Source organism: Bubalus kerabau, chromosome 7, assembly GCF_029407905.1.
Source record: "Bubalus kerabau isolate K-KA32 ecotype Philippines breed swamp buffalo chromosome 7, PCC_UOA_SB_1v2, whole genome shotgun sequence".
NCBI lineage: Eukaryota > Metazoa > Chordata > Mammalia > Artiodactyla > Bovidae > Bubalus > Bubalus kerabau.
The window spans coordinates 113,346,140-113,360,317 of NC_073630.1; the positions used below are offsets into that span (position 1 = coordinate 113,346,140).

Sequence of the window (14,178 nt, forward strand, 5' to 3'; positions counted from 1 at the left end):
CGATAAAAATTGGTTAGCTCTGTGAGTTAATACCATGGAACTCTACAGGCCTTAAGTCTTAAGGACGAGAGAGTTTTGAGTTCAATAGACTATAAAGCATCAAAGGAAAAAAAAATCTGCTTCTTTTAAATTTTGGAATCCAGCAGCTTTCAAAACATCTGCAAGGGAGCACGGGGCATTTAAAACACCTCCTCAGAACTGTCTGATGTCAAGTGTTGCAGTGTATTGACAGCTGTCTCCTAAGAGTATCAGAAGAGAGGGTGTGTATGTGCAAGTTATAGTCTCTGGGGTATTTTTTTTTTAAAGCTGTAGTTAAGAAGAAAAAAGTATTAATATCTCATAGATTGTTCCAGAACACTGGAGTCAACAGTGGGAGTAGAGCTGGCTGTGGGCCTTTGAGAAGTTCGGGGAGGCATGTTGTTCCTTATCATCTTAGACCTGAGTTAATCTCTGTGCTCAGTAACACCCCTCCATTCATTAGTTTGCAAATCACATCAACTTGCTTATAAATGGAGCCTCCTCAACCTTTGCATCTCCAGGACTTGGCCCATAGGTACCCAGAAATGCCTGCTGACTCATGTGATGATTGTGTTCCTGTAAAACTGGAATTTCTCTTAGGTGAGACTCATGTCCTGGGTATTGCCATTTCTAGGACCTTCCCCCAAGAATAACCTCTGGTTCCTTTTGATTGAGGCAGGATATAATTAAATTTCACCACTTTTTAAAAAATTTCAGCCACTAGGATATTAGTTCCCCAACCAGGGATAGAACCTGTGCTCCTTGCAGTGTAAGCTCAGAGTCTTAACCACTGGACTGCCAGGGAAGTCCTGATTTTCATCACTTTTATAGTTTCTAGTGTCCTGGGAGGTGTTAGAGAAACTAACAAGAAACTAAAATATGAGAAACTAACCTCATATTAGTTTCCAGCAGTCATCTGAGACATTATCGTCTTGTTACAAGTCAATCAAAAAAGCCTCAGAGAGTTTGAGGACTCTTCCTGGGCCACTTAGCCAGGAAGTGGTAGCAATTGGATGTAAATCCTCTTTGTGGAAATGCAAGATAGGACTGGTTCTATGCAGTAAAGGATTAACCTTGCCCATAGAAAAGTTTGACACTTGACTGCTCCTGGAATGTAACCTCTAAGCCCTTGGAATACTCTCTTTGTTTACCTGAGTTCTAGGGCCACACCGAGTAGTCTTGGCTAACAGTGTGATTTATCAGGGGGGGCTTGGGACAAGCAATATTGGCTTGATTTCTTGGAGAGGTTGAAGACTCAGGTCAGCCACGTGGGCAGCCAGCCATGCCTATGCGACCAACTTCCAGCAAAAATCTTGGACACCAAGGCTCGGGTGAGCTTTCCTGGTTGGCAGTACTCCAGTGCATGCATGTTCAGTTGCTAAATTATGTCTGACTCTTTGTGACCCCATGGACTGTAGCCTGTCAGGCTCCTCTGTCCATGGGGTTCTCCAGACAAGAATACTGGAGTGGGTTGCCATTGCCTTCTCCAGGCGATATTTCCAACTCAGGGATCAAACTTGCATCTCTTGGGTCTCTTGCATTGCAGTTAAAATTTTTCCTGCCGAGCCATTAGGGAAGCCCAATACTCCAATGTCTTGTTGCATATTGTTGCTGGGAGTCGTAGCTCTGTCCACAGCTCCACTGGGAGAAGAAAATTTATGCCTGGATCTCTCCTGGACTCCAGTCCTGTGTGCTTCTTCCTGTTCCTGATTTTATTTTTTAAATGTATTTATTTATTATTTTTAATACTTATTTACACAGGGAGCTCAACCTAGTGTTCTGTGACAACCTAGAGGGGTGGGATGAAGGGGCTCAGAGGGAGGCTCAAGAGAGAAGGGACATATGTATACTTATGGCTGATTCATGCGGTTGTATGGCAGAAAGCAATACAATATTGTAAAGCAATTCTCCTTTAATTAAAAAAAAAAAAGTATTTATTTATTTGGCTGCTCCAGGTCTTAGCTGTGGTACGTGGGATCTTTGATCTTCATGGCAGCACGTGGGATCTTTATCTACAGCATGAAAACTCTTCTCTGGGGATGTGAGATCCAATTCCCTGACCAGGGATTGAACCTGGGCCCCCTGTGTTGGGGGCGTGGAGTATTAGCCACTGGGCGATCAGGGAAGTCCCCCTGTTTCTAACTTTAATCTGTGTCCTTTTGCTGAAATAAACCATAACCTGAGCATAACAGCTTTGTTATGCTGTTGTATAAGGGTTCTGTAAACCCTTCCAGCAAATTATTAAACCTGAGGGTGGTCTTGAACTCCCAAATGCTCATAGTTCCTCTCTGCAATATTGATGTGAAGATCCACAAGAAAGGTAATTGTGAGTCGTGATGAGTGGAAGTTCTGAATTTGATTCCCTGGCCTTGACTTTTACCTCTTCTTCCTCAAGAGCTCTTGGTCCTTCCCCAGGTGGGGCTGGAACTAGGGTGGGGCAAGCGAGGCACTCTAGTCCCAGACTTGTCTTATTTCAAATGTCTTATCGCAAATATGGAATTAACTCTATTATCTACCTCCTGTGGTTATGAGAATTAGAGTTACTTTTCCCCTCATGCTCAGCCCCTACTAACACAGAGTAAACTCAATCAAAGAGTGAGCTATTTGTCTGAATGGTTTGTAACCACAAAGAATTCTCCATCTTAAGAGAAGGTAAGTAATTGACTAAGATACAGGAAAGATATGTATGTTTTAGGTCAATTAAGGGGTGTAGACTCTACTCTGATAGAAGTAGGGCAGTTTCACAGGATTCAGATAGAGCACTCTCTCCCTCCTAGGGGAACCTGACTCTGTCTATAACTGAGATATCTGGGTTTCCTCCAGAAAATAAATTCCTTCTCACCCATCAGCTGCCCCTCTCTGAGTGATATGATAGTACACAACTATATGTTGATCGTCTATGTACAACATATATGTACTATATGTTGATCGTCTAAAGTCTGCAGATGCTGAAGGCCAGACGGCTTAGGATGTCCATAGCATGGTGGGTGTTATTTGTTCAGTTGTGTCTGACTTTTTGTGACCCCACGGACTATAGCCTGGCTCCTCTGTCCATGGGATTGTCCAGGCAATAATACTGGAGTGGGTTGCCATTCCCTTCTGCAGGGGATGTTTCTGATCCAAGGATCAAACCCCAGGTTCCCTGCATTGCAGGCAGATTCTTTACTGTCTGAGCCACCACTGCCTAGGATTTTCACAGCCTGGAGGGCACCCTTTTTCTATAGGATGACATTTGGAACACTTCTTGGTCAGAACTAGGGCAATTGTTTTTAGCCTTGGATGCATTTGCTAGTATCCCCTGGAGAGACTTGCAAAGTCCTGATGCCTAGGAGTAAAAATTCTGATTTAATACTCTTGATTGGCGCTGGCAGAGTAGTTCCTATAAGTTTCCCAGGATTCTAACTGCACCAGTATTTTAAAACTACATCTTGCGTCTTCATCACCTGCTCTGCTGTTACCCTCCCCTGGACACTGTGTCTTCTCCTGTCTACCCAACCTTTGCCTCTGTTGTTCCCACCACCAGATGTATTCTTCCTTCTTTGTCTGTCTGTTGGGTACCAAGTCACTCTTTACAACCTGACTCAACGTGACCTTTCTGAACATCTCTAGACAGCCTGATGCCAAGCAGAGATGGTTGCTGCCTTTTCTGTGTTCCCATAACATTTTCTAGACATTATCTGTTATGATACCTACAGAGAATTACAGGCTTTCTGTTTATCAATTTGTTCACTTGAGAGCTGGGACTTTGTCTTCATCACCTTTGTTTCCCCAACACCTGGTAGAGTCAGTCCCTGGTGTGGGAGAAACATTCAGTGAATAATTAGTTGGATTGAATCGAGGTACTCAAAAGAGCTATCATGTCACTGAGGCTGAAATATCCATTCCTTATGATGCTGGTCTCTTGTTCTGCGGTGGCAGTTGCTGTTTGGCATATCAATGTGCCTCCTTTGCGCAAACTCTGCTCTCCCTCTTGAATGTTGAAGCATTTTGCTAATTGCAGAATTGCCTGTGGTCACAGTGTGCTGTTTCTTGATGTGCCAGTCACAATTTAAAATGAAGTGCAAGGGCTGTAGTTAGCAGGCTGGAGCAAGTCTCAGTTTATGTAAATGTTAAAATGCATCTGGGGACTGTATAGGTATAAATGAAAACCCAGAAGGGATATTTTGTCCTGTAGTCCATTCTAAGGTCACACAACTTAATTTTTCATTAAGGATGACATCCATATTCTAATCGTAATGTTTAAGTCCCCCCCCCACCCCGCCCCGTTTGTAGCAAATCTTTATGGTGCTAGTGGTTAAAGAACCTGCCTGACAATGCAGGAGATGTAAGAGGTGTGGTTTTGATCCCCAGGTCAGAAAGATTCCCCTGGCGAAAGAAATGGCAACCCACTGCAGTATTCTTGCCTGGAGAATTCCATAGACAGAAGAGGCTGGCAGGCTGCAGCCCATGGGGTCTCAAAAAGTCTGACATGACTCCAGAGACTTAGCACACACAGCACAAGGCAGTGTTATACTCTGCAGATGGATGGATGCTTCAGAAATGAGCAGGCCTGGAGGCAGGAGTATCATTCGTAGGGATCAGCAGGCATGCACTTGATGGCCATGCTGTTGCTCAGGACTGTGTCCTAAGCGACTGCTTGTGAATGTGTCCATACTGATTGCGCATTGCCTTGAACTTGATAGTTGTATTTCCACTCATTTCTGTCAACAATACTTTGGAGGGTCTGTTAGACGCATGAGAAGACTAGGAGCAAGATGTTAATTAACGGAGTTTTTAAGCTCCTTCCCTCTGGGGGCCCTGAGAGAGGTTAGTGGCAAATGTGAGTTAGGCAGAGTGTGGATCAGGCAGACAGTAGTCACTGGGTGGTTCATGACTTCCTAGAGGGTGAAAGATAAGCGATCATAATGCAAAGAATGGAGGAAAGGCCAATGCTGGTCACCTCTGGAAGATGATCATAGTCTGAGCGGGTCTAGCAGTTAACTTTTTTTTCCTACTATGACGCAGTCAAGCCAAATGAAAACTCTTTCTCTCTTAGGTACCTGTCTGAGTATAAGCAGCCGGCCATACCAAGTTTGGATTTCCCCAGTGGCTCAGATAGTAAAGAATCTGCCTGCAATGCAGGATATCTGGGTTTGATCCCTGGGTCAGGAAAAACCCATGGAGAAGGGAATGGTTACTCACTCCAGTATTCTTGCCTGGAGAATTCTACAGAGGAAACTGGTGGGCTACAGTCCATGGGGTTGCAAAGAGTTGGACACAACTAAGCGACTAGCATTTTTACTTTCTTTCACCCACATCAAGTTCAGCTGGTGTGGACTTTCTTATTACTCTGCTGTCCTCAACATGTAGCTTCCACCTTGTGGTCTAAGATGGCTGCTGTAGCTCTGCTATCACATCTATATTCCAGCCAACAGGAAGTAGAGATGAGGAAGGAAGACTGTGATCCACGTATGTTAAGGGCTTGACTCAGAAGTTACAATTCGGTACTTGAACCCACATATTGTTGACCAGAATAGAGTCACATGGCTACATCTAGCTTCAAGGGAAATTGGGAAATGAACCGTATGGCCATTTAGCTGGATGGCCATGTGCCCAGCTAAAACCTTTATTATTCAGGAGAAGAGCAGAATAGATACTAGAGAAATAACCAGCTATCATTGTCTCATAGGAGACATTTTTCTGGCTACTGCCCAAACTCAGTGAAATTCCGGAAGTACTGGGAGGGATGAATTCAGAAGGAGACATATCTCAATGCCTTAAGTGCCATTTCAGAACAAGGAATCGATGGTTGAGGTTAAACATATTAGCCTTTGGAGGTTGCCCAGAAAATCTCAGCCTCTAAAAACATATCTTGCTTGATGTATGTCATACAATGTTTAATGGTAATTTGACTTATTATAATATCTTAGTGAGAATGTTTGCCCAATATTCCCAAGAGTCCTAGGAATTCTGTGTGTGTGTGTGTGTGTGTTGGGGGAGGGTGTAACCAGGAGGACAAGAGTTGTAAATTTCCATAAAATTAATTACCTGAAAGAAGACATAAAAATTGCATGAATGGGGGTGCTTTCTGAATAATTAAGTTTCTATTTTGAAAAAGGCATCATGATTTTATGTGTGAGTATAAATGGTGTGTGTTTGTGTGTGTGTTTACATGTAACTTTAATATGATCCTCAGTACTGTCATATGATGTGAATAAAGCATGCATAATTTCCATTTTATAGAAATTTGGTGGTTGGATCCCAGGTCTGGAGCTTAAACCTGATGCGATGATAAATAAAACTGCTTGGAGTAGAGCAACGTCTCAGGAGAGGATGGAGGTAATTTCATGTGGGAGGAAGGTAGACATATGCAGTTAAAGGTTGGGCCGTGGTGGTTATTACAACAGTCTGCAAGTTCTTTGACATTTTTCTTGTTGAAGGTGGATTCTGATCCCCCTCTCCTTTGATATGCGCGGGTCTTAGTGAGTCCATTTCAGTGACGACAATGTGAGGGTCGTGACCCTCCATGTCTCCCAATACTAGATTCTAAAAGGGCTTGTAGTCTCCACCTGGCTGGCTCTTGGGTCTCTTGCTTGCTGACTGGGCCACCATGTTGCAAGGAAGCCCAGGCCACATGGAGTGACTTGAGTATGTGTTTTGTCCACATTCATCCTTTGCATTCTCTCTTCTCTTTCTTGTGTAGAAGAAAACTCACTCCTAAGTTCTTGGAAAGTGATGGAGATATTAGGCAAGATCTTCTCATTCCAAAGACACTGGGGCTCTTTTGTGAAATACACAGCAAGCACAGTTGATATTCTAGCTGACGGCAATACTAACTGTGCCTGTTACTCTCTTGCCCTGGTCTCAAAGACTTCTCTTCCAAAAGCTACAAGATATTTGCTGAAAATTTTCTCTCCTTTCCAGAAAGAGGGCTCTGCCTCAACCAGAGTTGCACTCAAGTAGATTTGCATAAGCCTGTGAATTCAAGTTGGAATTAGCCCATTAAAAAAAAACAAACATTTCATGTGTATCATAGTTTTCATTCCCACTCATAATATTATTTCTTAAGAAACAATAAGAAGTGTTATTAATAAGAGTAATAACAATAAGAAATCTTAAGAAGTCATCTGTCTATTTGGTCTTTAGAAGGTTTTACCTTAATCTATGTTAGACATTTTGGTAATGATCAGCTCACTGTCAAACACATCTCTAGCCAGGCTAGAGTCCTCATTATCTCCAAAGATATATACATATATAGAGATTTATAAAAACAATGATTTCTTCACACTCCCTCACTTGATCTTTTAGGGTCCAGCAAAATGTAGATTTCAGTGCTCCCCTATTCCCTGATTTCTGAGATGATCTGTAACACAATACAGGGCAATAGACAAAGGTTTTGGGTTTAGACACACGTTGTGAGCCCATGACTAGATGCTTTACCAGCAGTGGACATGTAACCTTCATGAGCTTCAGTTGTTGCTGTTGCTCAGTCATTAGGTCATGACCAACTCTTTGCGACCCCATGGACTGCAGCACTCAAGGCTCCCCAGTCCTTCACTATCTCCCAGAGTTTGCTCAGATTCATGTCCATTGAATCAGTGTTGCTATCTAAACATCTCATTCTCTGCTGCCCTCTTCTCTGCCTTCAGTGTTTCTCAGCATCAGGATCTTTTCCAATGAGTTGGGTCTTTGCAACAGGTGGTCAAAGTATCAGAGCTTCAATTTCAGCATCAGTCTTTGCAATGAATATTCAGGGCTGATATCCTGTAGGATTGCCTGGTTTGATCTTGCAGTGCAAGGGACTCTTAAGAGTCTTCTTCAACACCACAGGTTCGAAAGTGTCAGTTCTTCAGTGCTCAGCTTTCCTTATGGTCCAACTCTCCCATCCATACATGACTACTAGAAAAATCATAGCCTTGACTTATCCCTTCCCTATAAGGGAGGTAAAATTGTTGGTAATAATAACAATACCTTGTAGAAACGTGCTCATGATTAGAGAGGTGGTATGACTAGTAGCTGCCACATCATAGAACATTGACAGTTGGTCGCTCTTTTATGTCGGTACCATAGTACAATATAATCTCTTTCCTTGGGATTCCTTTAATGCCACCATATCAGTTGCAGTCACTGACATCTAGCCTTTGCTAGACTGACCTCACATCTCCATTTCTGTTCTCCACCAAAAGTCATAGCAGTAGACACATCTGTATATATCTTAATTTTTCAAGTTCCTGGGAGGCAGAGATTGAGCTTTACAACTATTGTGGAAATGTACCCAATGCATGAATGCCAATAAAAGAAAAAATAGAAAGAACCACTTAAAAACTCTTTTAATTCTATTGTGTATGTGTGTGTGTGTGTGAGTGTTTTAATTCTATTGTGTTTTTAAGGCTGTAGAAAGTTAAGTTGGGACCTATTCTTGTGATTATTAGTTTTGTTTCTAAGAAGCACATTTAATAGGTTCTGTTCTATGATATAATTAAAGAGCATATGCTATGCACAAATATCACCTCATTTGATCCCCTTGATTTCCCCACAGGGCAGATATTGCTGGCATTTCCTAATTATCATAAGTGAACTAAGGCTCTGAGAGATGATATGACTCACTCAAGGTAACACAGCTTGGACAGTGAAAAACAGGCACTTGAGCCTGTGTCTAACCCTCTCCTGTGCTGGGCTGACTCTGCTTGAGAATGTCCTAGTCGGTAATGGATGTGAAAATCCTTCACAAACTCCACAGTGGAATATGAATGTAGGGGATTATCGCTATTATTTCTAGGGCAGGCAGACTATAACCTCTTGTGAAATCATATATCAACCAGGAAATCCTGTTGCTGTTCACTGAATTGTACCCCAGTGACCCAAGAGATAATGCATTTCCCAGTGTACTTAGCTTAATAGTATGGACTGACCTGTACCTTGAACTGAGCTGAGTGAGTAATATTTAAATACAGAGTCTGACAGCTTATAACCCAAGGCAGCTCACGTCCCCCTGTGGCGAGCTGCCAAGCCAGGGAGGGAAGAACAGTGGGATGTGGGGATGAATAAGATTAGGGTTGGATGGTGTTTCTCCAAAAACAACCCATGGTTTAGATTTATTTTGGATACCTTGATGAAAGGAACAGCTTTGTGCATTTTGATTATCAAGAGTGCTTCTCGGGACACCACCCACGGTCACCCTTGGATTGTCAATTTCAGCCGCCCTCACGCTGGGCCAGAACCATTCCATGTTGATTTAAAAACCCAGTGGGGGATCACTGGACTGGAGTTTGATATCGTGGTTCAACAGCCTGCTGGATCCGCCAGTGCCCGCAGGGAAGCAAAAATGCTTGCTGGACGCTTCTGCAGGCCAGAGTCAGTGGGAAGGCGAAGAGTGGAACATTTCTGCCTTAATCTGTTAATACTGGTCTAAAACTACAATTGAACCATAAAAGTTAAGAGCGTGTTTGAAATAGAAGAGAGCTTGGACATCAAGGCAAAGACCCTAATTTTATAGACAAGAGAATGGAGACTCAAAAGAGTAAGCCTAAATTCATCCAATTCAGACATATGTTTTATCTAAATCAGTAAGATGAGGCATTCCTTATCCTCAGACGCCCATTCTTTTTTGCCCTCTCATGCTGCCAACTGCTGAGAATAATATCTGTCCAAGTTAAGAATGACCCAAAAGGGTGATATTTAGGGGGTCATTTCCCTTTTTTGTCTATAACAGCACTCAGCCAATCAGCAAACAGGCAAGAACTCCACACAGCTCCTGACACAGAGTTCAGAGCTGTGAAGGGGACATGAGATGTTCTCAGTGAGGTACCAATTTCAAATGATGCTACGACAATGGGGAACTACCTGCAGAACTGTTTGATAAGGGCCTTATGTAATAGGATATTTCATTTGGGGATCCAGTTTGGGCCATTGCTGTTCATGTTGTGCAAGTTTGACACAAAACATAAAATTTCTCTAGGAGTCTCTAGACCTTTGAACTGGATTGAGGGCACTAATTAATCATACCCTTTTCTCCATGGGCTTGAACCAATGGAAAAATAGCCCCAAGAGCCAGATATTGATGAAAAAGAAGTCAGATTTATTTCAGGTGAAACTTGAGTTGAACAATGGAGATTAACTCCAGTGGCTGAGCTATATTACCCAATGTGGGGCTTGGAAAAATTATATCCCATGAGATAGGATAAGAAATAGAGCAAGTATGACCCGGTGAAGATGAAGATAGAAAGGGAGTTAGGGATAGGAAAAGAGAAGGGGAAGAGGAGAAGAGACCCATTGCCTTAATTCTCTAGTAAGTCAGTCTTTCCTCCTGATGAAAACTGAATAGAAGGGGATGGAGAGGATGAACCCTTTTAAAGGCCAAGGAAGGATTATGCAGAGAGGGAGAAAAGACGTAAACACTTGAAATCACTGAGATTCAGAACGAAGATAGGTATGCTGACTCTTAAGACTGTTTCTCTTGGTTCACACTTTATCTTAAGGGTCAGATAATAAGCAATGACTTGTGGGGGGTGGTTGAAGTTACCAATAAAGAGGCTGAAAGAAGGAGATGAGCATTTACCCCATGTCCACTGTGCCTGGGGAGCTCCGCGCTGAGGGTGGGGGGTGGTTAGCTACATCATAATCCTTATCACGTGCCAGCCCTTTTCTGCAGCTTGGTACACTGCCATTCAGCACAAAAAATAGCTTATAAAAGGGCACATTCAAGCACAGGTCTCTGTTAAACTTGGCTCCTGTTCTTGTAACTCTGCTTCTTTATCTGTCTGCAATGCAGGAAACCCTGGTTTGATTCCTGAGTCAGGAAGATCTGCTGGAGAAGGGATAGGTTACCCACTCCAGTATTGTTGGACTTCCCTGGTGGCTCAGCTGGCAATGAATTTACCTGCAATGAGGGAGACCTGGGTCTGATCCCTGGATTGGGAAGATCCCCTGGAGAAGGGAAAGGCTACCCATTCCAGTATTCTGGCCTGGAGAATTCCATGAACTGTATAGTCCATGGGGTCACAAAGAGTTGTACATGACTGAGAGGACTTCGCTTTCTTTCTTTATCAGAATATGTGTGATTAAAAAGAATAAGTTCAAAAGCTTCAGTAATAAGTCAGTAATATCTAGATGCTCCATGTTCCATTCATTCAGTGAAAAGTTTTTGAGTGACTAATATGTACCATGCACTGTGCTAGGATTGGAGAGATGCTGGCTTCCTAGACACACTATCAGATGAGTGGACAGAGGGGAACAGAAGCTAAAATGATGTTGCTTTATGCTCCAAACATCCCATTGGTGTGTGTGTGAAGACAATTTCATGACATTTTGATGATGAAGCACCATTTGTTTCTTTTGATCTTTTAATCTGCAGCCTCTTTATCCCAGGCATTTGGACCTGAGTCCATGAGGAGGGATAAGGGACAGCTCTGAATGTTGTGCCAATTAGATGTTGGAGGTGCTATTGCTAGACAAAACTTGTATGATTGCATCTGTTCTAGCACTTACTACCCATGTGAGTTTCCATTTTACCAATTACTAACCATGTGGGTTTGAACAAATGGCTCAACCTTGCTGTGTCTTGGCTTCTTCACCTGCAGTAGAGAGATGCTCAGAGTAGAATCACAGCAGGTCACAGCTGGAAGACCTAAATGAAGTGATGAAAGGAAGAGCAGAATTCGCTTCACCCCAGGGTAACTTGCACTGATGCTATAGGATCTGAGTTGGGCATGGAGGGAAGGTTCTGATAAATGGTACCCACAGAGAGGGAAGTGCCCTCATCCCCCAGGTGGCTGCATTCTCTGAACTAGCAGGGGAGGGGTCAGATGGATCCAGCTTTTGGGTGTGGGAAATAAGAATAAAATTCATGGGGGCTTCAAATTAGCCAGAAAAACAGTGGTGTCTACCTTCACGACAGCAAAATCACAGGAAGCATGGACAATGTAAGTTATGTGTTAGTCGCTCAGTTGAGTCGGACTGTTTGTTACCCCAAGAACTGTAGTCCACCTGGCTCCTCTGTCCATGGAATTCTCAGGCAAGAATACTGGAGTGGGTAGCCATTTGCTTCTCCAGGGGATCTTCCTGACCCAGGGATTGTTTCCACATGTCCTGCCCTGCAGGCATATTCTTTACTGTCTGAGCCAACAGAGAAGCTATGGCTGAATGCAAGCCAGCAGTAGCAAATTGGACATATGCCGAAGGTTCAGGTCCCTGTTCAGGCACTCTGATTTGGGCTTCTCAGGTGGCACAGTAGGTAAAGAATCTGCCTGCCAATGCAGGAGATGCAAGAGACAGGGGTTTGACCCCAGAGTCGAGAAGATCCCCTGGAGTAAGAAATAACAAATTCTTGCCTGGAAAATTCCATGGTCAGAGGAGCCTGGCAAGCTACATCCATGGTGTCACAAAGAAACAGACATGACTGAGTATGAATGCACTATGAACTAATGTCATAAATTGACCTGAGACTATTTCTGAAGCCCTGGAATAACAGTGGTAGAAAATGTACCCAAAGACTGTTGGGTGACAGCTTTAAATCTCAGCTTCATTACTTACAAGTGGCATATTTTTAGATTCATGTGGTTTCTCTGAGCCTTGGTTTCCTCATCTGTAAATTAGAAAAACAAGCAAACACTATTTCACATGCTGGCTGTAGATTTTAAATATATTCAAGTCCATAAAGGTACTCTGCAAACCATCAAGCCCTGTCCTAGTTTGAGAGTTCGTACTGTTATTTCCAACCTGGTTAGAGTACCTTTGGATTTTAGTTGGAGGAGAGAAATTCTTCTAGTGCATGTTCTATGCGGTAGCATCTTTGAACCTCATGTTCTCACTCATCAAACACCTTAAGATACAGAGGCACCTAGGGTGGCTGGAACAGAAAATCTATCACTTAATTCAGAGCCTCCTCCTTCCTGTAGCTCATTGGAAAGGGTGTGGAGAGCACTTCTTTTGTTGGGCTTGCTTCAAGAGGGAGAAAGAGAGCTGCAAATGAGAAATGCAAACCGAAGAAGATATCCAGCAACGTGCCTGGCTTTAATAATTGCTCAAGTAAGAAAATCTAGTCTCCAAGCCCTCCTCTCCATGCATCCACTCACATTCACATTCACAATATTTTAGGGTCCAGGCTTCCATTAAATGTCACTAACAAAGATCCATCCCAAACCTCCTCTGTTCCTGTCACATCTCGCTGCTTATTTTCTGTATCACGTTCATCACTGTTTGAAATTATTTTATTGTTTGATTTATGTGTTTGATTTGTTTTTATGTTTTTGCCCTGGTGATAAACTCCAAGAGGCCAGGTATGATTAATATTTACCTGAGTATCGCCAACACCTAGCTCAGTGTGTGGATCATAGTGGGAATTCAATAATTATTTCTTGAATGAATGAATGAATTCCCAAATCCTGGGGCGGGGGTGTGGGACATTGGGAGACAGAATCAATGGTAGCAAGACGGAATCAATCAAAGGTAGCTACTTCTTGTTTGCAAGAAGTAACAATTGGGGCAGAGATGAAGCAGATGAACCAGAACTGGCAGGGTAGCCGGGGTGGGAGTGGTGGACAGTACAGCTCTCTAGGACAGGAGTCTGTGATGATGGAGGTTTTGGCAGCCAGGCCCTGGAGGAGGGTTGCAGACACTCTGGTCTGGACCCCCCAGTGACATAGTCATGGGCCTTTAGGACCAGCGGGCACAGAGGCCAAGCATTCTGAGAGTGCTTGCAAGGAGAACAAGTGTTGATGCCTGAGGTGGGCTGGAGGGCTGCCAAGGGAAAGGAAAGAGAAGCAGAGATGCTGGAGGCTGTTCAGTGCTTGATGAGGAAAAAAAATATGACAAAGATCTCTCAGTGGTCTTTTCCTAGACTGCCTGCCTGGAAAACAACTCTCATTCAGAGACTAGGAAAAAAATCTAAAAACAAATACATAAATTTTTTTTTTCTCTAAAGTCCCTTAAAACATCTAGCGTTTTAAATATATGTGGGCTTCCCTGTGGCTCAGCTTGCAAAGAATCCAGAATTTTAAATCTATGTATGTATTTATGAATTGTTTTTGTTTAGTCTCTAAGTCATGTCCAACTCTTTGCGACCCCATGGACTATAGCCTTCCAGGCTTCCCCGTCCATGGGATTTCCCACGCAAGAATACTGGAATGGTTTGTCATTTCCAAGTCCAGGGGATCTTCTCAACTCAGGAACTGAAACCACTTC

At 43.1% G+C, this 14,178-nt stretch overlaps 1 long non-coding RNA gene across 1 annotated transcript; it reads left to right on the forward strand.

Annotated features, from left to right (window-relative positions):
* Positions 1–537: 537 nt before the first annotated feature.
* Positions 538–6,956, forward strand: LOC129657320 (uncharacterized). Its single transcript, XR_008716681.1, has 3 exons — positions 538–618; positions 6,241–6,336; positions 6,701–6,956. It is a non-coding gene; the product is annotated as an uncharacterized LOC129657320 (long non-coding RNA).
* Positions 6,957–14,178: the final 7,222 nt, after the last annotated feature.